The following is a 22,787-nucleotide window of genomic DNA, read 5'->3' as shown; positions in this document are numbered from 1 at the left end:
ATATGTATTTCCGAAAATGTTGTACTAGTTTACATTTCAAACAACAATGTATAAGGATTCCATTTTGCCCACAACCTCACCAGCATTTGTTGTCTTTTGAGTCCTTAGTAATGCTCATTCTTACTGGAGTAAAATAGAATCTTAGTGTTCTTTTCATATTCATTTCTCTAATGCCTAAAAATGCTGAACATTTTCCATTTATTCATTGGCCATTTGTATTTTTCTGTGAAATGGTCATTTTTGTACTGGGTCTTTTTGTCAGTGTAATTTTTTGAGTTCTTTATATATTCAGGATATGAGTTCTCTGAGGAGTAGCTGGTAATTTTTTTTCAAATTCTTTATGTTTTTTTCTTCATTCTGTTCATTATTTCCGTTGTGGTGCAAAAGCGTTTTAATTTAATATAATCCCATCATTTGATTCTAGGTATTAATCACTTGTAGTTGGGGTTATGTTCACAAAGACTTTCCCTATGCCTATGTCTTCAACAGTTCCACCGATTTCTTTGTGCAGGAGATTCACAGTTTCCATTTTTGGAAGTAGGTCTTTGATCCACTTTGATTTCCATTTAGTATAGGGTGAGGCATATGGATTAAAACTCGTTCTTCTGCATGTGAATAACTAATTTTTCCAGCACCATTTCTTAAAGACATTATCTTTTCTTCAGTGTATATTATTTGTTGAAAATCAGATTGCTGAAAGTGCTCGGGTTTGATTCTGCATCCCCTACTCTGTTCCTTTGGTCAAGGTCTGTTTTTGTGCCAATATCATGCCATTTTTACTTCTGCAGCTTTGCAGTATAACTTGTAATCTGGGAATTTTAATGCCTCTTGTATTGGTTTTTTTATCCAGGATTGTTTTGGATATTCTGCATCTCCTTTGTTACCATATGAATTTTAAAATCGGTTTTTTAGTTTTATGAAAAAAAGCTGATACTATTTAAATGAGAATTGAATCTATGTACCATTTTTGACAATATTGTCTTTTTGACAATGTTAGCTCTTGTTAAAGAGCAAGCTATGTCTATCCATTTCCTAATGACCTCTTCAATTTCTTTTTCAAAGTAGTACAGTTTTTGTTATAGAGGTCTTTTTTATTTTCTTAGCTACGTTAATTCTTTGTTATTTAATTTTCCATGGCGATCATGAATGTGCTTTTTTTTTAACTCCTTTCTCAGTAGACTCATTCTTGTTGCATGGGGATGTTATTGACTTTTGTATGTTTATTTTGTATCTTGCCACGTGGCTGAAATTGTATATTCAGTCTAGGGGTCTTCTGGTCAAGTTTGTGACTCTTCTATGTAAAGGAGCACGTCATCTGCAAATAAGGATTTCTTGACTTATTCCTTTTCTATTCAAATACCTTTTATTTCCCTCTTGTGTCTAAAGTTGTGATGACTATGTTGAACAAGAGTGGTGACAGTGGACACCTTTGTCCTCTTTCTGATTTTCATGGGAATACTTTAGTTTTTCCCTGTTTAGTGTAATATTACAGTTGAGTTTTTCCTAAGTGGCTTTTATCATTTTATGGTAAGGTCTTACTATACCTATACCAATTTTTGTAAAGATTTTTTCTTTTAATTATAACTATAATTTAATTTTACTTTATCACATTCCCTCTCAGTCCCTCTTCCCTCATTATGTACAAAAACTTTGTGTTCATTTTTTCCTTCGATTTTCACATTTTTCTTATCCCTTCCCTCCTTTTTCTCTCCTTCCTCCCTTGTTCCCTTTCCCATTTGAACACTTTTTTCCCATTTCCCAGAATCCATTATACATCTCAGTACTTATTTTTATATTCAGTTTCTCACACCAGAAAAACAGTGCAATAAACATGTTAGTCGAATTTATTTCACTTAAGAGTATGGTCTCAAATTCCATCCACTTAGGTACAAATCTCTGAAGCTCATCCTCCTTTATGGCAGAGCAGAACACTATTGTACAAAAAGATCACACCTTCTTTATCCACTCTTAGTTGATGGACATTAGGGCTGTTTCCAAGTTTTAGCTATTACAAACTGTGCTGCTACAAACATGCGTGTGCATAATATATCACTGTGGTATGTTGCTTTTATTTATTTCAGGAAGAGTCCAAGAAGAAGTATATCTGGGTCAAATGGAACCTCTAGTTTTAGTTTTTTGAGATATTTCCACACTGTTTTGCACAGTGGTTGTACCGGTCTACAATCCCACCAGCAGCGAAGGGTTCCTTTTTTCCCACAGTCCCTCCAGCATTTGTTATTGGTTGATTTCTTGATAATAGCCATTCATTCTGGAGTGAGCTGGAATCTCAGCATTGTTTTCATTTACATTTTATGAATGACCAGTGATGCTGAACAGTTTTTCATATATTAGTTTGTCATTTCTAATTCTTTATCTGAGAAGTGTCTTTTTATTTCAGATGACCATTTTTGCATTAGGTCTGTACATTTGGTGTGTTTGATTTTTTTTTTTTTGGTTCTTTATATATTCTCGATAATAGTTTTTTATCTGAATAGCTGGCAAAAATTTTTTTCCCAATCTGTGGGTTGTTTCTTCGCTCTTTTGGTGGTTTATTTTGCTGTGCAAAAGCTTATTAATAAGATGAGGTCTCAGCGGTTGATTCTTTGTAGTATTTCCCATGTGGTCTGGGTTTCCATGAAGTTCTTGCTTACTCTTATGTCCTCAAGCGTTCTACCTATTCTCTCTTCCAGCAAATTTAATATTTCGATTTTAATATTTAGATTTTTGGTGGTTTTTTTTAATACTGAAAAGAATGGATTTTGTCAAGGATTTTTTTATCCTTACTTATTTATGTGGTATATAGTATTTATTGATTTACCTAAGTTAAACCATCATTGCCTCCATGGGATGAAACTAAATAAGTCACGATGTATGATCTTTTCAAGGATTTGTTATATTCTGTTTGCAAGTACCTTGCTGAAAATTTTTGCATCTATATTCACTAAGGAAATTGTTCTGTAATTTCCTTTGTTTTTATTAAATCCTTGTCAGGATTGGTATCAGGGTGATTTTAGCATCGAGGAAGGAGTTCAGCAATGCTCCTTCTCTTTCAATTCTGTGGAATAATTTGAAAACTTTGGTATTGGTTCTTCTGTGAAATTGTTATAAAGTGCAAAAATGAATCTATTGGGTTATGGGCTTTTTTTCAGTTTTTAATTTTTTTTTTTTTTATGACTGCCTCAATTTCATTACTTGTCATTAGACTGTCCAGGGGTTTTAAATATTCCTGATTCAGTTTTGGTAGTTTGCAAGTATCTAGGAATCTATCTTTTCTAATTTTTTCAATTATTGAAATACAGGGTTTCAAAGTAGTTACTGATAATCGTCTTGATTTCAGCCATTGTAACTGCATTTTTCACTTCTAATTGCATTGATATGGTTCTTTGTCTTTCATTTGATAATCTTTGGCTTAAGGTTTGTTTATGTTGTTTATCCTGTCAGAGAACCAACTCTTCAATTCATTGATTCTATTGCTTATTAGCTTTAATTTCAATAATTTTTGCTCTGTGTTTCTTTTCGCATACCAGCTTGGGGTTTAGAGGATTCTTGTTTGTCTAGGATATTGTGGTGCATTATTAGGTTATTTGTTTGGAATTGCTCTATTTTCTAATGTGGGCCTCGCCATCTAGTAATTTCCTTCTTAGGCCTGTTTTCATTGTGTCCCCTAGATTCTGGTATTATGTACAACCATTATCAATTGACTCTAAAATATTTTAATTTCTTCTTTGATTTTTTTCAGTGGCCCACTTATTATTAGAGTGCATTATTTAATATTATGATGTTTGTATTATTTCTGTGGTTTCTTTTGCCATTGATTTCTACTTTGTACTGTTTTGATCTGTCATCATGAAAATTGGATCCAATAGAGGTTAGATGATTCAAAGAAAAATAAGAATAGTAGAAGTTAAAGACAAATTACAATGCAACACAGAAAGTATAAAACTATAGAAATCACAGCAGAAAAGTTTTCACTTTTAGGAAAAGAATGGTATACCAGTAAACAAGGCCATATGGCTCCCCATAGCAACAATAAAAAAAAGAACCCCTCCACAAAACATTGTGGTTAAAATCCCAGAACAAAATAAAAATGCCAGAAATTTTAGAGAAAAGCAAAAAATAACTTGTAAAAGTAAACCTATTAGAATTAAGTGGATTTCTCACCATAAACTTTAAAGGTCAAGATAGATTGAAGTTTTTCAAACCCTACAAGAGAACAACTTTCAACCAAAAGTATTATATAATGTAAAATTACCTTCTATAAGAATTATTTTTTTCTATTTCTGTTAAAATGCCTTTTGAAGTTAGATAGAAAATGCAATGAATCTTACTTTACGTGATATGGACCTTTAGTAATATTAAATCCTTCAACTTATGAACAAAGATTGTATTTGCATTTGTTTGTATCTTCTTTAATTTCATTCAGTGATTTGCAGCTTTCATTTTACAAATGTTTCCACTCCTTAGTTAAGTTTATTGATGTGTCTTATTTTTTGATACTGTGCTAATGGAATTATATTCTTATTTGTTTTCAAATAGTTTGTTGTTAATACATTGAAAGAACTGATTTTATATATTGACTTGTATCATGCAAAATAATTGAAATTTTTATTAGTTCTAACAGGTTTCTTGTAAAGTCTGTTTTTCTACACATATAATTATGTTGTCTGTAGACTGCCAATTTAGTTTCTTCTTTTTCAATATGAATGCCTCTTCTTTCTCTGGCTAGGACTTACAGAACTATGTTGAACAAAAGTGGATGGTGAATGTCCTTATTTTTAATGTTGGAAAAAATCATTTAGCATTTCACCACTGAATATGTTGTTGGCTGTGTGCTTTTTATATATGTCATTTATTAGGTCAAGATAATATCATTCAGTTCCTGGTTCATTGAACATTTTTATCATAAAGCACTGTTAAGTTTATCCAACCCATTTTTTCTGTATATATTGAGATGATCCGGTGATTTTATATCCTTTATGATTTTAATGTGGTTTATCACATTAAAATGTTACTGTGTGCCACACTGTACTTTCACCCAAAGTTTAAACTCTATTTTATCATTATGTATGATCCTTTTAATGTACTGCAGCAGTGGACTTGCCAGTACTATTGTAGAATATCAAAGTATTTAGTAATATATATTAAAACTTAAAAACAGAAGCATTACCAAAAGGAAAGGGAGCAAGAGATGGAGGGATGGAGGAGGGAGTAGATGGGAAGGGAATGAAAAAGAATCAAGATGTGTTTTGTACACTTTTCAACTCTCATGACAAATGTAATCTTAATGTACAGCAAACATGTACTAATAAAAATTGAAAAATTGAAAAAAATGAAACTGAAGTACCCCACTTATCTTGGAAATTCAGAGTTTCTGATGGTAGGAAATGAGAGATAGAAAGCTGAAAAAAACAAAGTGACAAGGGTTATGGTTCTTGCCTAGTCAGTAGTTCCTTGAACTCAGTGAGTCCTTTCCCTACCCTGGAGCACAGTCACCCAAGAATTGAATGCGGGTAATAGTTAGTGCATAACGTGTCGTTCATATTCATGGGAAATTGGCTGTAACAATCCTGTGGATATCAAAGCCTAAAGAAGCTTAATTTCCTTATATAAAATTACAGCATTTGCATAAAATATGCACAATCCCCCCATACATTTTACATGATCTCCAGATTACATATTATACCTAATACAATGCAAATGCTATGTAAATAATTCTTATTTTATTATTTATAGAATAATGACATGTCTGTTCATGTTCATTTCAGATGCAATTATTTTTTCAAATATTTTCAATCTGTGCTTGGCTGAATCTGTAGATAGAAACCCCACCAATATGTAGGGCTTTCTATTTTATTTTCACCTCAAAAGCTAATTGACTTGGTAGTTTCATTCCAATGCAATACAGTGCATGCAAAATATACAGGGCAACAAAATAACCTAGCACACACACAAATAGGGAATATGCATGACCCAGGTCATGCTCCTATATCTACAGCATTATCTCACCTCCCTACTAAGTATATTGCAAGAATATTTGCAGTCATATCCATGCATACACACATATTTTCTTTCCTCTGTTCCTCCAATGAAAGAAAAGAGAGTATTCTACTTAGTAAGAGGCAATCAAATAAAGTAGTTAATATAATGAAGTCTCAAAAGCCGGAATGTCTCTGTTTCTATTCTAGTACTGTCACTGTTTGAACTTGGCCATGGCACTTAACCTGCTTATTTGCAGTTCCTCGTGTATAATATGGAAATTGTATTAGAATCTACCTTACAGGGCTTGAAGTAAAGTGATGTAATTAATAATATTCCATAGAAAGAATAATGTATAAATAAAAAATCAGCCACTCATAAAACTCATCAGTTTGTTCCTTCGTTTTTAATGTAAGTTTTATAGCAGAGTTCTTCTACATTAGCAGTTTCTCTGCTATCATTTTATTTAATGGCTTTTAATTATTACAGTAAACTAAAATTTATATAACCAATCTCCCAGCAAAGAGCATTGAAGTGTTTCCAGTCTTTCGCTATTAAAATCATCACTGCAAGGCAAATCCTTGCCTGTAACGCATTCAGACACAGCTGTGAATATATTGGTAGGATAATTTTGAGAAGCAATATTTCAGTGTTAAAAAGAGTATACACTGAAACTGTTGGTCCGTTTTGTCAAATTTACCTTTTGGAAGTTATGTCAGTTCATTTTCCCGTTAGCATTATATAGATGTGCTAGTTTCCACACCCACATTATCTCTGTGTGTTAGTAATTTTGTTTTACATATTTAAAGTTACAATATGTGAAAAATAGTAGCTTATTACTGTTTTAATTTGCATATATTGAACTGTGAATGAGGCTAATCCTCTTTTCCTATTTGTATAAACTATTTAAACTTCTTTTCCTACTAATGGCCTGTTCATCTTTGACAACTGTGTGGTTTTAGAATTTGTTGATCTTTTTAAAAAAAAATTTACCCATGTCTCATTTTTCAGAAGTCTTCAAAACATTGACTCTAGGATAATGTGAAAAAAGAACTTCTCTTGCATTATCCATTTTAAAGAGAAAGAAAACAAAAGTCTCAAAAATGTAAATGACTGACATGATCTTACAGCGAAATAAAGATGGATCAGGCATTTTAACACTTCTTTGTTCTTTCATTTTGTTTGTATTGTTTTGTTCTGTTTATGCAAGCAGCTGCACTTCTTTTTATGTTTGCTTTGTTAATATATAAATATAGCCAAAATAAACTCGCAAGTCGTACTCTTTGTTTCACTGTATAGCAGCCCCATGGTATGTGGAATATCCTATTAACTTGAATTTCCTTTGAGCATGTAGAGTGTTAATGAATAAACTAAGCAGAAGTCTCTGCTCGCTAGAATCATCATGAAATATTTACCATTTTCCAAAGAATATCTTCACAGATCACGCCTATTCTTACAATAACATCTTCAACATGTCTCTGCTCGTACTACAAAGTTCATTTTGTTTCAGTGTTTCTTCATCTATTAGATCTTCTTGGAAGATTAATATGCTCACATTGTATTCAGTTACTTAGTGTTCTAAAAATAACATTAGGGAATAATTGAATCAATTGATTTGCTTTTATTAAATGGAAATTAACTGGATGTTAATTTTAGACTGATGAAAATGTACACATCTGATATAAATCTGTAAGATTGGTATTTGGACAGCAAAGTGTTATGGCTTGGACCTGGATGTTCCCCAAAGCCTTATGTGGTCATAGGTGGGGCTTTTCCAAAGTGGCTGGATCAGGAGTGTTTGATGCTGAAATTAAGAGTGTGTGATTACTAAATTAGCTCACTGACTGGCTTGGTGTAGTTCTAAGTGTGTATAATGGGAAAGCCTACCTTGGTATGAGTGTGAACCACCCTAAATGCATGTAGCCTAGGTATACTATAAGGGACCCAAAGAGGACTGTTGTTCTTGACTGCTGCTTCTCGGCTATTTCCTTGCTTTGCTATCTCCTGCCCACCATAAGCTGTTTCTCCTCTGGGATCCTCCTCTGCCATGCCAGCCCACATTGGAGCCACCCAACTATGGACTGAAACCTCTACAAGCTGTCAGCCAAAATAAACCTTTTCTCCTTTGACTTTGACTGTTGGGTATTTTTTCTCAGCAACAAGAAAAGTAACTAAGGTATGTGGAGATTTGTACATGGAGATGATGTCCATGCAGTTAGAATAAAACAAGATTTCCTTCATTCTGTATTAAAATTAAGCACTTTGCATTCTCATCTGTGAATGAAATTAATATTGCTAGTATGCTAGTGCTTATTCTGTTCCAGGAACTACACTTAGCTTTTTATAGGTATGATCTTATTTAATTTACACAGTAGTTTGTGAGATTAGTATTGTTATTCTCACTTTGAACATGAGGAAAAATTATGTTCTGAAATCCTAAACAACACCCAAAGTCACATAATTAGCACAGTGAAGTCAAGATTTAAATATAAAGCTTCTGATTGTAAGTTTCATGTGCATTTCATTACACTATGTTACCTCTAAATATAAAACACACTAACTTTAAGTTCTAAAACAGACAGAAAATAATTTGCTGATACATGTATGAACAGAAATGGCAAGAATAGAATCTCACACACACATATGTACATCCATCAATCTGTTTTCTGTTTATAAAATTTAAATGACTTCCTACTCAAATATTGCATCAGATGCTCATGCATCTGATTGACAAGGCCCTAGATTAAAGGTAAACTTTTTTTATAGAACACAAGTTAGGCTCATAGTGTTATATTCTTAAAGGTTTTATTCTCAAGTGATTTTGAAAAAATGTTGAATTTAAGTAAAGTTAAACAGGTTAAGCTACTTCAAGACTTCTCCAAGCAGGTATGGTGCTAATGTGCACATTAACTTACCAAGATGTGATATAGAATGTTCCATGTTTCCCAATCTAATTTTGCAATGCCCTTCTTAAGGGTCCTGTGTGTTACAGCATATGCTTGGGGAAATGCTAACCAGTTGGAATCTCAAGTCCCTGATAACTCATGATTCTATCAATAGCCATTAAGACATAAGAAAAAAAGCTATATAAACTCATCTTTACCTCATACACTTTACCTAATCTGTAAGTTTTTCTATTGCATACATTCCTTTTTTAAATTCAAGATGATATTTGCTGTAAAAAAAATTGGTAGCATCATTGATAGTTCTATTTATTAGCTTAAGTTTAAAGTAGACCATAGGTTCCCAAATGTAGCTGCACATCAGATCCAACTGTAGTAGCTGTTGAAAGTGCAGATTTAGGAGACCAACTCCCAGGAATTCTGCTTCTATTTTAGTGGGGAATACTCTAAAAAAACAATTTTAACAAGCACTCCAGGTGCTCTGAAGCATATGTTTGGTCCATATGTGAACATTTGGAAAGAGCATGAGATGAGGAGTCAAGAAAACCTCTTGGGATACTACAGAAGATTTCTTCTCAATCCGGTCCATGCACCAATTTCCAGAGATCTACCCAAGACTTCGGAGGTACAGGAATGGGGCTGTGAATGTCTCTGATATTGCTGGCTCATGCATATATACATAGGAACTACTGACTTAAGTGACTTTTGATTCCTTTCAACCATGATATTCTTTGACTTTGTGCATGTGACATGACTTCTTAAAGTGTACTTATGACATGAAAAATGCATGGTGTATGGAATGAGGCCGGTTAAAATCCCCACCATAAACAATGCTGATGAGACTAAAGCAGGTACCTTGTATTCAGAATGTCAGTCTGTCAGAAGCAGAGACAAACCAGAAAAATGTCAGAGAAGGCGGATCAAGGTGCAAGTATTCTAACACTTGGCATAACAAGAAAAGGTTAAAGCAGCCTTGGAAAGTTTAATTTGGAGAAGAGAAAAATCATGCTCAGACTGGAAAAGTATCTCTTAATATTTAAAGGGTGACCTGTCAAGGACATATTAGGCTTGCTGTGTAGCATGCTAGCAAAAAGAAACAACTAACAGATGAAGGCAGAAATATGGTGCTTACGCATCTATTATGACGGAAAATTCTGGCATTTTATGCATGTTATATAATTTAATGCTCATAAAAATCAGTAGAATGGGTACTATTGAACCATTGTGCAGATGAGCGAATAGGCTCATAAAGGTTCAACTTTCCCCTGGTCCTATGGATATATGAATAATGTGCTAGTCATTAATATGCCTCAAAAATCTTCCATTTCTTTTCCCTTCAGGATCATGGTAAGATTATATCTATTTAACTTCTTTGAAGTTCATTTTCAAAGCTTGTTATTCACCACATTTCCTTGTCCTTTCTGCGGTAATAATAAAAACATCCCAAGATAGAGCAGATTGTGTATAAAACACAAATAAGAAAGCAACTTTTCTCACTGGCCATGAAGACTGAAGAAAAGGCTGCTCTGTTAGTGGCTTTGTTCAATTCCTCAGTCTTAGCAGTATCGTGTTGTACAAATTCTTGTTTACCACTAGGATTTTGAAGTTATTCGCTACTGTAGGATAACACAGCACATTTGCGCTAATAAAACCATACCTCAACTCAGAGCTGAACCTAATGTATTCTGCTTTCCAAATCTGTACTCTTTCCATGGTAACATCTGTTCTCCCCGATGACCAGTGAAAGCTCTCTAGTAACAAAAGAGAGTATCTCATTAGTTCTTTCACACAGACATTTGATAATAACTTGTTGGAACTATTGTAGATTGGATTGCTAAATCGGATAGCTGAATGTACTTTTCCAATTCTGGTACTCTATGAGTTATTGTTTCTGTAAGAGGCTGTAGAATTTAAGTGTAGTATTGGGACATGTCTATGTGTATAGGGGTGTATTCTTCTTTTTCCTCATTTTTAGGACTAAGATATATCCATTTTATGTAAGTCATTCCTGGCTCCATTTTAATTTTTTTTAAGATAGACATTCTGCTTTTTTCCCTAATAGTTATGAAATTTGGCACAAGTCACAGTAACCTTTTATTCCTAGTGTCTTTTCCGAGGGAAAACATTTCCATTTTAGCTCATTTTCTGATGCATGATCCATTTATACATTTATTTATAATTTGAGAATGTTGTACCTTCCTACAAGTTCTCAAAGTTTAGTGCCACTCCAAGATAGCATTTCTACATTTTACATCATAATGAGAGTGTGGAATAATTTGTAGCTTCTGGCTTGAGACATTCTCATTGCTATTACTTCCATGTCACCTTTGCAGCAAACATGATGTTAGAAGTGACTTCATTAGAGCCAAGATATGCTAACAATCAAGACATATTTGTCAACACTTATTCTCTCATGCTTTAAATATGCTAACTTCTTAAATGGGATATATTACTCATGTAAATTCATCCAATTGCCCAGACTTTTTTTGAAGCCGAAAATAGACTGTGTTCAAGTAAACTTTACAAAGGACAGAAACAACAAAACTACACCACATATTATTGACAGCAATTTTGAAGACGGTTGTCACAGTTCATAAGGCATGGAATGCCTGCAAAGTCTTCTCCCTAAAACTTTACAACCAAATCCAAATGCCACACTCTCGAAACTGAACAAAGATCTATTGGACAAGATCAGATAACTTCACAATAACCTGGCATGATGAATGGCACTACATCTGGCATTATTGAGAAAAAGCTACATACTTCATCTCTACCTTGAAGATCAAATTGTATTTTACTTGAAAATCAGCGGTGTCTTTCTTTCTAATGAGGATCATCAGAGAGGATGCTTGAGTTCAGGAACAAAGTTGTGCAGTTAGCTAAAGCAATAGGGTTTATTTGCTGGTCAGAAACTCCAAGAAAAACAACTTGTATGGAGAAGTCAATAAACCCATACCCCCTCTCCCAAGTTTAAAAACTATATTAGCATATCAATGGTATTGGAAAGACTTATACAAAACACTCTTCTTTAGCATTACTTAACCCAGAATCTGCCAAATCTTATTTGCTAATGGTCACTTTAAAAAGTAATGGCAATGTGAAATAGTAAGAAAAGGGCTAAAGGTGTGGGGGAAGTGGGAAGGGTAGGGAAGGGGAAATAAGGGAAAAGAAAAAATATGACAAAAAGAAAAAATGGAAATAACCTCTTTGTAAAGAGGGAAGGATAGAGGAGGTAACGGGAGGGCAGGGGAATGGGGAAAAATGAGAACCAAGACCTGGCATGTAAAGGTACAAGATCCCAATGATGAATGTAACTGTACTGTATACCGAAAATGTACCAATAAACTCAGTGAGAAAAAAAATAATGCCTATTAAAAACATTTTGGCAAATACTCAGTTAAGGAAAAAGTAAGGTCTAAACAAATGTTTTATAGGTGTACAAAGGATGATAAGCTTGTCATGGAAATCCCATCTGTTTTCTACTTCTGTTGCTATGAGCAATTTCATAATACTTTGCTCTAAGCCTCAATTTCTTTTTCAGAAAATGCAAATGAAAATGTTGAGCCCAACAAGGTTTGCTAGCCCTCAGAAGGCAGTATGGCACAGTAATTTAGTACCTAGACTCTGGAGCCGTACCCCCTGGATTCGAAATCACATATTGACTTCATTGTTACCTCCTTGTATGCTGTTGTGCAAATTATTTCAACTTACTTTTGCTGATTTACAAAATCCAAGGAAGTTTGCTCTAAATATTAAATGATATTATACACTCAAGTAAGTATTCTACTAACCTTCTTCTCTTAATTCAATTAAACACGTGGGTTGATGTAATTGTTCTAGGAGTGATATTTAAATCTCAATCAGAGATGAACATATAATAGAAGGGCTGAAGTTAAGCATGAAACTTATGGAGAAAAAGGAGAAAACCCAAGACAAATATAAACTATCTTTACCCAATAGCTTAGTAAATGGCTACTTTGATGGATAACCAATTTATTTGTTTTCCTCTTGAGATTAGCCCTGGTGCCTCAGTCTCTTGCAGGTGAAGGGGCATTGTTAAAATTCCTGGGTCTTCACGTTCTGGTCAGCTGTGCATTCACCAGTCTTTTACACAACTTTTCACAAAATATTCTTTTAGAGTCCAAACTTAGGATTATTTCTTCATGATTTCTGTCTCAGAACAACTTCCTAAAGGGCACTTCCATATTATTTGCAATTGCCTATTCCCAAAAGAGAATGACTACGAGGAATCTTATAGTAATAGTACATCGATGTAGAGTGGCTTAAATAGATATCAAGAGCTCAGAAATCCAAGAGAGATGGGGAGATAATTACACCAGGAAAAGGGGAAGATATAATTATTGTAGTTATGCGCTAATTTCAGCTCTGAAGTCATTAAGATCTAAATTCCTCTTACTTTTCAAACTCTGTCACTATGTTCTATGTCTTAATCACCAAACTTAAACCTTTATAAAAGAATTATATTGGCCATTCATTCACATTTTCTTTAGCCGAATCAGTTCCCTAGTAGCCAATGTATAAATGTTTAAATTCTCAAGCTGAGGTAGTTATTTTTAAAGGAATCATTATACATTTTATGATACACACACACACACACACACACACACATACACAGTCACAAATTTTCTCCTTCTGCATATGTGACTGGGGCCAATGCCATCTGTCATGGATAGTGTAATTGCTTGCTTTTACACTTGGATCTTTTCAACATTTTCCAACCGACTATAACATCACACTCTCCACTTCAGTCCCACTGAAACAACTCCAACAATATAGATGAGAAAACTCACAGCTGACTTTTTGGCAAGTCCAATGAAGTGTGCTCATCCTACTTCACTCCAAAGTGTCATTTGACATGGCTGACTATTCAGTCCTCTCTTGTTTTTGCCTCTACATACATGCTTTTATGGTTATTCTTTCTACCTCATTAACAGTATCTCAGATTCCTATGCTGATGACTTATTCTCCCTCAGACCTCTCAAAGAATCAAATCCAAAGGTCTCTATGATTTGCACCCCACTTGCATTCTGAATAGGTCACCATATTTTTATGTTCTACTTTACATCAATACTCTTAAATACCTGTCGCTACTTTTTGTCTCCACTCGCTTTCTTCTCATTTTCCCTTGAACTCACTATAAGCATGTCTTTCTTCCAAACCACACCACGCTACTCCACTGAACTTCCGTTGTCAGGGTTCCAAATGAGTTCTTAGTTTTCAGATGTAAAGGCCAATGTTTAGTCCACCCCTTACCTAACCTGACCAAAGCACTTGAAAAGTTAATCACTTTCTTCTTTGTAATGTAGTGATTAACTTTGTTCTTGGACACCTATATTTCTTATTTTTTCTCCTATCTTACTGGCCTCTGGCTATGGTTTTGGATCTTAAGTGTACCAAGGAGCTTATTTTGTGAAATTTTGGTCCTCAACCTATGGCACCATTGGGAGTTGGAGTTGCTCTTAGGAAGTGAGGCCTAGTTCAAGGAAGTTAAGTCACTGGGAGCTTGCCTTGAAAGTAATGATGCTGGGACCCTGGCTTCTCTTCTTGTTCTCTCACCCACACCCTACCATGATGTTTTTGCCTTACCAAAAGCCCCCAGACTACAGAGCAAACTCACTATGAACTGCAACTTCTGAAACCATGAGGAAAAATAATCTTTTCCTCCTTGTAATTTGTTTATCTGAGGTGTTTCCTAGCAGCAACTGAAAACAAACACACCTCTCTTCCTTTGCCTATTTTTCTTAGATCGTTCTTTTCCTCCTGATCAGTAGACATTGGAAAGGCCCACACGATTGGTCTTGGATCTATTTTCATTCTCTTTTTCCTGGGTGGCACTATCAAATCACATGGCTATAAATGTTATTTTTGTAGGGCTGGGGATTTAGGTCAGTAGCGCCATGCCTGCCTGTAAAGCACAAAGTCCTGAGTTCAATCCCCAGTACCCTCTCCCAAAAGAAAATATCATCTTTGTGCGGATGACTTCCAGATGTTTATCTTCTGCTCAGACATTTATCTGAACTATAGATTCATACATATGTCAATTGTTTAAAGGCATTAATAGGCATTTCAAATGTAGTATATCCGATACTGAACAAATAATACACCAGCCTGAAACTTGCTTCATCTAGTCTCTTCATTTCAGTAAATAGCAGAGTTTTTTTCTTTTAGGTGTTATTCATGTGATCAGGCCAACTGATTTAGAATCAGATTTGCTTCCCTATTTATTCCACATCAAATATCAGTATTTCAGTAAATATTCCCAGTTCTACTTTTAAAAATAAACAGAAATCAAATAAAATCAAAACATTTTCAGAACCTGGCCACTTCCTACCGTCTTTCCTTATTGCTTCCACCTGATAGAAGCTGTTCTGCCCTCTTGTATGCATGCTTTAAGTGTCTCCTAACTAGTCTGCTCGATTTTATGCTTACCTCTCCACAAATTATTCTGTATGTATCCCAGTGAGCTTATGAAAATATGAGTCAAGCATTGTTACTCCTGTGCTCAAAATCATCCAATTAAGCCCATTTCATTAAGAGGAAAAACAAAGTGTTTAGACTAGCTTTTAAAGATCATATAATCCAGGCCTTTGTTTCTCTGACCTTATCTTTTACTATTTTTCTCTTGCCCGCCCACTCTTTCCAAGTCACATTCATCTCATTGTTATTCTTTGAAGATGAAAGTGTCAGGCATGCTCCTGCCTTAAAAGCCTTTCTATTGCTCTTTTTCCTGCCTGGAATACTCTTTCCACAGATAGTGACACACTTGTTTTCATGTCATTCATGACTCGACTCAAACATTACCACTTTATTTTAACAGCATCTAGTCTTCTCATTCCAATATGTTATTCATTTTTCTTCATGTATTTATTGTCAACTGAATTACTTGTTTGTTTGTTTGCTGTCGGTCTTATTGAACTAGAATATGCTTATAAGAAAACAGGTCTGCCGTTGTTTTGCTTACTAATATATCCCCGGTGCCTAAACTTCTACCTGGCACGTAGAAGGTGTACAATAACTTAGGTTGATCCATGGAATGGGGTCTTATAGTAACTGTACAGAGGAATTAACAGACTGAAATGTCTTCAAATGAATTTATTTAACTCTTGAATCATACCAGTATTTGTTGCCCCACCGAGGCTACAATATTGACAGATAAAATGCTTCTTGCTCTGAAAAGTTTCATTACTTTGCAACTTCCTTCAGTTTCCCACCCCTGCTATCATTCCCACTGAAATGTAATCACTATGTTATACATGTTAATGGAAGCTCTGCTCATTATATGGTCAGCTACGGTAATGTCTGAGAGACAATTTTTGGCTTTATTTTCTGCATACCCCCAAATCCAATAGCCTACGATGCCCGGTTAATTTTATTTAGTAATATCACTAATATTAATCATTTCCATTCTACTTCTTTTATCAAATGAATGTATTTTCTTCAGTTTCATCACCATGACCATCTTGGGGTCTCGTCATCTTTCATTTACATACCAATTCGGTGACATATTCTATTATCTTTCCTGACCCATTCCCCTCCATCTAAGCAGCCAGAATGGCTTTATTTTTTTTGAAATACAAATATGTTCACCTATTTCCTTGGCTTCCAATACTCTGTGGAGCCTTGATTCATCATGAAGCCAAGTTTAGATATCTTACTAAGGTTTTTGAGATTGTAAAGAGTCAGACCCCTACGAGCCTCTCTAACATTATATTCTACTGTTATTTAAGTGTAGACCTCGGCTGCCCTTCTTGAATAGATTCCGGGGTTCCATGTGTTCCTGCAAATACTCCACTGTGACCACTGGCATAAAAAGATCCCACTGCATTACAGTGAACCGTGTGTCCAGGAGATTGACTGTCTGTTTTACTGGAGGGTCTTTTCTAGATCCTTACTATGAGATTTCGAATACCTCTCCTGCTGGAGCTGCTCTGGTCTTTCCCTGTATATGTACTGTGTTGCATCTATCTCTTTGCTGGACTCCTTTTATTAAATTCTGCACTATGGTCCCAAATACTGGCTGAGGTTGTCTGGAGGGCAGGGCAGTGTGCCTTGTGCTATAGTCAATGCTCTAATATGTGCATAAGTCTTGGTTTGCTCAGAGTAAACATTCTACTAATGTTTATTGAATGAATGACACTTCTGGACATTTGTACTCATATTTCATTGCTATCACACATTTTCCTTTTGGTGGTATGGTTTCATTATTTACAAGCCGCTGTTATGATATTTAGGTCTATTAGGTTTTCTGTTAGAGAACTGCTACTTTCTGCTTTTCTAAATTTGGTGACAAAATCATTAAAAGGTATTGTATTTCTCACACAAGATAAAAGCATTCTTATTATGTGAAGGATTTGATTTATTACACTTAGATGAAGTCAATACAGTTTGAGCCCAAATTTCTCTTTCTCTTTATCAAAACTCATTTTTTATGACTGATTTTACTACGAGTGGGTCTCATTCAGCAGTTAACTTTTGAATTAAGAGCGACACGATTGCACTGTTTTCAATACTGAAATAAAACCAATGAAAACAAAAAAATCACTAAAGTAATACTTTGAGTTGGGATTTTGAAGACATTTGCTTTTCACTGGAGTTGGTTTGGAATTGATATATTTTTAAAATCATCTGACTGACTTAAAGATGTGTATTGAAATGACATAAAGAATGCCAAGTGCAGCTTCTCTGGGTGGTATTCCTAGATCCAGGATGGGCCTCACTTCTGCATACCTTTCGGACAATTCTTAGATACAAGTTATAATTCTATTTTGCTCTGTTTGGCCAGTTTGTAACTCAGCAAAGGTCTTGGGGGAGTCTCTTGAATCATAGTCTCTTAGATTGATCTGGGTCAGAAATACTGGATGTAGATGATCATTATAAAATGCACACCTTGACCTCTTAAATTGTGACAGATAGCAGGGCAACTTTTTGACACATTAAAATGATCTGGTCTCTTCAATATTTAATTTATTACTAATGAGAGACTGCAATTTCTCTGAATTAAGTAGACGACATTTGTCATAAAATCTGGTGCATTTCTACTTCCATTTGCCAAAGAATATCTGAAAGAAAAATGTAGAAAACTCTATACATGAAAATGCATTGTGTAATCAAGAACCATAATTATTATTATCTCTCAATGGGTATCTTAAACTGTTTAAGGAGCTAAATTAAGCTATGGAGGTATTCACAGCTTTTTCTGTAGCAATTTTTTATATTTGTTGACGCTTTGATTATGCCCAAACAAACAAAATGGAAGGAAAAGCAATATCCCAGAAGGTATGACACCCAGCTTGGCCACTTATTGGCTTCCTAACTTTGGGTAAGAATCTCTTCTACTGCAGATTTACATTTTTCCACCTGTAAAATGATATGTGTGAACTTGATTAAGGGCTTTTGACTGTCTGGTAACCCAGACTTATGCTCTTCCCATACTATTCATTTCAGCTCTATTCAACATAATTTAATCCAATACTATGTAGGGTCAGCTATATCACTGTATTATAATATTGTAAAATATAAAATATCACTAGCATTGTACAAGACTTTAGAATTAGATAGGGAAAAATTTGACCCTAGGATGTCAACTCACTACTTATATAAGGCAATTCATCTTGCTGATCTTTTCTATTGGTAAAGTGGGGATGATGTTGCTATATAACTTTCAAGATTGTTGCCAAGTCAAATTAGGCAATGAGTTTCCTAAATGCCATTTCTTGACTTAGATAAGGTTGAGAAAATTTTTAAATGGACTGAACACAATGCCTGCTTACTTTTATGTGATTAAACGAGGTGAGGTGGGTCAAGTAAACTATGCAATTTGACAAAATGCACTCTGTCAGCAACTCTAAAAGGAATAACAAATGAAGTGGTTTGTGAATTAAAAAGTCTCAGAGAGCAATTTCACCTGGCTCCAAGGCACGGTAGCATAGTAGAGAGGCATGGCAGAGGTAAAACAGTCCATGGCAGGGTAGGCAGGGAACCCAAGCAATAAGCTTCCCTTTCTCTTTTTATTTAATCCAGGCTATAAGCCTATTATTTGGTGTCACTACACTCAAGCTGGGCCTTCCCACCATCCACACCCAGTAGGCTAAACCAACCAGTGTGCTAACTCAGTTATCACACACCCTTAATTCAGTACTGGATACCCTAGATGCTCCCCCAAAAAGCCCTAGCTATGAGCGCATGATGCTTTGGGGGGATATCTAGATACAAGCCATAACAGTTGCTTTCCAGGTATTCAAAAATCAGTGAAGAAGTTCTTAAATATTTTTTGTCCTTCAGAAAATGGATAAAAATAAAAACTGCTACAAGCAATATAGGCACAGAATTTTTTTCAAGGTTAGAGGATTCAAGAACACTGCGAAAGTTCATCCTTTCACCCCTCTGGTCTATGGACTCTGGATTCAAAACTTACAGTTTATTTAGAAATTCCATTGAAAAAGTACAGAATAAAACATTTTTCTTTAATTTGAATCTGCCTTCTGCAATACTCTGGGCCATCCTGACTATTTCTATACATTTGCAGGTTCAGGACAAAGTGCCTTGTTTCTTTACTTGACACTCATCACCTATGTGCTCCTTAACACAAGGCTTTATGTCTAGTTTCAGCTCTTAATGAGGCCTCTGGTCCAAATTCCTCCTAGGCACCCTCCTTCTAGGTATCTATGTGTTCATATCAAGTCCCTACTTTTTATTGCTCCAAGAGCATTTTTTTTCACATCTTAATGTCATTATTGCTTCTCTGATTCATTTCCAGAGAACTGTCCATTAGTGAAAGTGAACATATAGTGAACAGGTACATGGGAGCTGAAAACACCTTTCCAATCAAAGAATTATTAAGAAAACAAAAATGGCAATAAAAAGCCTAGCCTATCAGATCCCTTTTTACCTTTCCCAGGGTATTTCGCTATGATTTCCACTCTTACACTGATATGTAACTTTGTGGTTCACAGAGTAGACTTACTGCATTGGCAAATGACTCTCAATCTCAAATTTGCTTCTTGCTCATGCTTTAATCCAATGCAGGAAAGCAGATAGCAGGCTTAACTCCAAGCAGCCATTCAGGTGAAAGGCTGTTTGGGTTCCATAAAAGGCCCTCAAGAAAACTCTGAGAACTGATATTTAGATGGTGAGTAGAGAAGAGAGTATCAGTTTTTGAGTGAATCTGCGATGAAATACAAATCACACTGCCATCACTGATCAGAACAGAGACACTGGACCCATTAATTTCAGTGGGGAGGCCAGGAAACGAAGCCTGTGTGCTAAGAAGGAAAGTGAAAAGAAGTCAGTGAATACATAACATTATCTCTACCCCACACGGTCATTATGCCATTTTTTTTCTACTAATAACTCAGAGAGACACATGGTAAAGATTAATAAATATATTTTCCTTCTAGATGATGGGACAGGACCTGAGAGGTAAAGTGATTTGCCTGAAGCCACCCTTGCCTAAAGCTGGGAAATGGCAAAAATCCACAGTCAAATCCCACCTATCTACTCCAGCACTCAAATTCTTCTCCTGCAAGACATGATCTATAGATTATGCAAAAATATATTACCCAAGTGTCAGAGGAATTAGATCAGAGTGAAATCTGGATACTAATTATATCAGAAATGTTCTAGCTAGCCATTAAGTTTAGATTTCCTGGGGTCTTCCTACAGTTAGTGATTCAGCATCTGCAGTGAGTTACATAGTTTGTGAACTCTGCATTAGGTCTTCTTTTGATTTTTATCTATATATTCAACAAAAAATAAATTGAAGATGGTAACAGAAAGCTACTCTTACCACTCATTTATGATTTGGTCTTTGCTGAAAGACATCCACATCTGGCATTGGTGTTAAAAGATTCAGTTATATTTTAATGTTTAAAGATAAAGTGGTTTTGATACAAAAATGGACAAGTGAGGATGAGGAGGCAAAAGGTCTATAGAAAACTTATCATTCAGTAAAACTAGCTATCTATATTGGCCAAGCGACTAGCCCCATGAAGCAAATTCTTTAGCAATTCAAGTTGGAAAAAATCTTACTTTTGCTTGAATTAGAGCTTTATGTGCAATTGTGTGATAGTGCTTTAAATTGAAAATAATCTTAGAATCAATTTAAAGGACAGGCTTTTTCCTCTGGGATACTACCCAAATATTGAGCATCAATTTCATTGCACATATGGTATAAATACTGTATGGTCTATGACATCAGGGATATGAATATTTTATAATTAAGAAAAAGATAGAGTAATCACTCATCCAGCTTAGTAAGCTTCTGAATTTATATCGTTGAATTCCTCCTGAAAAATGTGAGGATGCTGATAACCCTCTTAATTATATTTTATAATATCTCATTTTAATGTAATAATTATACATACTATTTCACTTTCATCTAGAAATTGAATCAATTTAAGGTATGCTAAGTAAGCTACCTATGTGATAGTCAACATGTTTGCTCTTCCCTCTTCAAGGTGGTTTTTGGACATTATTCATATTAATTTCAACCAACTTTAAGCTTAAAATATCTTTCTACTAACTAATTTGGTATGAATTATTTATAATCTTCAGAAGAATCATGCAGAGAGAAATGCTGAATCATAAAATTTTACTTATTACTTATGGCAGCAAAAAACATTGCCAAGTTTCTTGAGTGGCCCTAATTTCTGCTGTAGCACATATTGCTGAATGCTAGTACAATTATGGCCACGCTGGTGGTCAGCAGGACTTGCTCTTCATGTCTTCTGAAGAGAGTAGATAATTTGACATCTTGATTTTCAGAGGAGTAAGACCAGAGTTCATTTATTTGCATCGCAAGAACTAAAAATCCCCACTTTTCTACCTGTCTTTGTCTCTTATAAATGAGATCTTAGGTTTCCATTTGGGTTTGAAACAGGCTGATGGTTCTGGAAGGACTTCAGGGTGTCCTTCATTCAGAGCTGGTGTTAGAGGTTAGCCAGCCTCTATGTCCAGGCAAAGTTGTACATAGATACAAATATGAATATCTTAGTCAAATTTATAGCAGAGTCTTAGTTCTACTTTATTTTAAGTTTATGTGAAACTGGAGATAGTAAACTGAAAACTGTATTGTGGTTTATATAATGTAATAATCAAGAGAGAAAAACTTAAAATTAACCAGATATGGGTTCAAATGGTGGCTGTATCACTTACTCACAAGGCAAATTTGAACTATTTATTTAATCTCTGAGCCTCAGTTTTGCCATGAAGGAATCATATTTGTCTCATAAGACTATTGTTAGGATTAAAAGATCTATCTATTTTATCTATTAAGGAATCTCTGTCCATCTATCTAACATGCATAAAACACACAAACACACACACACACACACACGTTTACACACACACACACATTGTGCTAATCATAGTAGTTAGCACAACCTAAGCACTTAAAAATGACCTATGATTACACAGGCCAAGTCGGTAGAGTGAAACAAGGATAGTGTTGGCTTTGGACAGCAATCTTAGAAACACTAAGCTCAACTCTTAATCTCAGCCCTGTCACCCAGGAGCTCTGTGAACTAACATGAGGAGAAATTCTCTCAGTATCTGTCCGTCATCTGCAGAATGGAACTAAGGACATCAGTTGTATACAAACTTGAGATACTTACTGAACATAGAATAATGCCAGACATTTAAGTAGGGCTCAGTAGATGTTCATGTGGTTTCAAAATTGGTGCACTTTTCGAAGAAATAATCCAGTGTCAAAGGCTGCCAAGACACTTGTGGGATATAGACTATGAAGTATCCATTAATTTTAGGATCAAGGATGATGTTGATGACTTTGCTAAGAACTTTATCAATGGAGGTAAAGGTATAGGAGGGTGAATGAATGGGTCACTAGGAAGTAGAAATAATATGAGTAACAACAGTTACTAGTACAACTAG

Source organism: Fukomys damarensis, unplaced genomic scaffold (assembly GCF_012274545.1).
Source record: "Fukomys damarensis isolate Sample0158 unplaced genomic scaffold, DMR_v1.0_HiC HiC_scaffold_39, whole genome shotgun sequence".
Classification (NCBI taxonomy): Eukaryota; Metazoa; Chordata; class Mammalia; order Rodentia; family Bathyergidae; genus Fukomys; species Fukomys damarensis.
Note: the sequence above shows the minus strand (reverse complement) of the source record.